This window comes from Emydura macquarii, unplaced genomic scaffold, assembly GCF_026122565.2.
Source record: "Emydura macquarii macquarii isolate MOO-44397 ecotype Brisbane River unplaced genomic scaffold, CSIRO-AGI_Emac_v2 contig_972, whole genome shotgun sequence".
Lineage (NCBI taxonomy): Eukaryota > Metazoa > Chordata > Testudines > Chelidae > Emydura > Emydura macquarii.
In genome coordinates this window covers 508-2,074 of record NW_027131109.1, presented here as the reverse complement: position 1 = coordinate 2,074, position 1,567 = coordinate 508, and the positions used below count along the sequence as shown (strand labels likewise).

Here is a 1,567-nt window from a genome sequence, read left to right as displayed (position 1 = left end):
CTCCAGCGCCTCCTGCACTCAGACAAAGTGGACTTTGTGATCTGGGTCGCTATAGTTTAAATCTTCCGCCAGCCCAGTAACAGCCAGCTGTGGCATCTAATAAAGGCCCTAACAAGAACAGGACACAGGTTCCAAGAGTCTGTCCGTCTCCACTTCCTCCCCAGCTGTGACTCTAAGAACATGACAGTGAAGCTTCGGTTCAGGCCCTAAGCCAGCCTCTAGCATATCTCTTTTATTTCAAGCTAAGGCACTGGTTGGCTACCATTGTCTTAACATGAATTTCCTGCAAGCTTTCATCAGGGCCTCCTGGACCTCTTTGTTTCTCCGGGTGTAGATGAGGGGATTGACCAGGGGAGTCAGGACCGTGTAGACGACAGAGAGAACTTTCTTGCAGTCCCTCAGCGTGTGGGCTGTGGGGAACATGTAGGCTATTAACAGAGTTCCATAATAATTGGACACCACGATGAGGTGGGAGGAGCAGGTGGAAAAGGCCTTTTGCCTGCCCGTGGTGGAAGGGATTCTCAGGATGGTGGTGATGATGCAGATGTAGGACATCAAGGTCAGTAGGAATGGGACCACTAAGAAAAACAAGCTGACTGTGAAAGCCAACATTTCCATCAGCTGACGATCATTGCAGGAGAGTTTTAAAAGGGGGATAAAATCGCAATAGAAATGGTCAATAGCATTGGGGCCACAGAGAGTTAACTGTCATATCGACACTGTTGATACGCTACTACCTAGGAAGCCACCTACCCAAGCGCCAGCTGCGAGCTGGAGGCAAGACCTGCCACTCATACGGGCTGCATAGTGAAGTGGTTTGACTATGGCTAAATACCGACCGTAAGACATCACCGATAGGAGCAGGCATTCTGTAGCCAGCATAGAAGCAAAGAAATAAAATTGTGTGATGCACCCATTAACTGAGATGGTTCTGTCCCCAGTCAGGAGACTGGCCAGCATCCTGGGCAGGATGGTAGAGGCGTAGCAGGTCTCCAAGCAGGACAAGTTCCCCAGGAAAAAGTACATGGGGGTGTGAAGATGCTGAGCAGTGACAACTAGCACCGTGATGAGGACATTCCCAGCCATGGTTGTGATGTAGATCACTAGAAACAGCCGGAAGAGAAGGCTTTGCAGTTCAGGAAGGGTCCCGAATCCCAGGAGGACAAATTCTCTGCTGAACGTTTGATTTCGCTGTTCTGGGGCCGCCATCGGGGTGTATCTACAGGAAAGAAATTCACTGTGTGATATAAACAAACAACATTCACTCCATTATATGTCCACATTGTTTTCATGGTCTCCCTTTGCTGGGTACCGGAACAATAGCTGAGTGCAGAATGGAGGCTGGGGAGGGGAAACGCCATCTCTCTTGGTCTCTGGGACATATTCCCTATCTGGGCAGTCTGCAGGTGCCACAAAACGTTGGTCTCTCTGGAAAGCTGTGCAGTGCCGTGGCGGATGGTACCAAGCACTCAAATACTGTGGTGATGGGACTCAGACACAGCAGTGCAGACAGCTCTAGGAGACTGACTAGATAGCTATTGCTTCAGAGAGTCACATCTGTCACTGC

At 49.9% G+C, this 1,567-nt stretch overlaps 1 pseudogene; it reads right to left on the bottom strand.

Moving 5' to 3' along the window:
• Nucleotides 1-258: 258 nt before the first annotated feature.
• On the bottom strand, nt 259-1,209 carry LOC137150554 (olfactory receptor 5AP2-like; annotated as a pseudogene).
• Between the last annotated feature and the right edge of the window lie 358 nt (nt 1,210-1,567).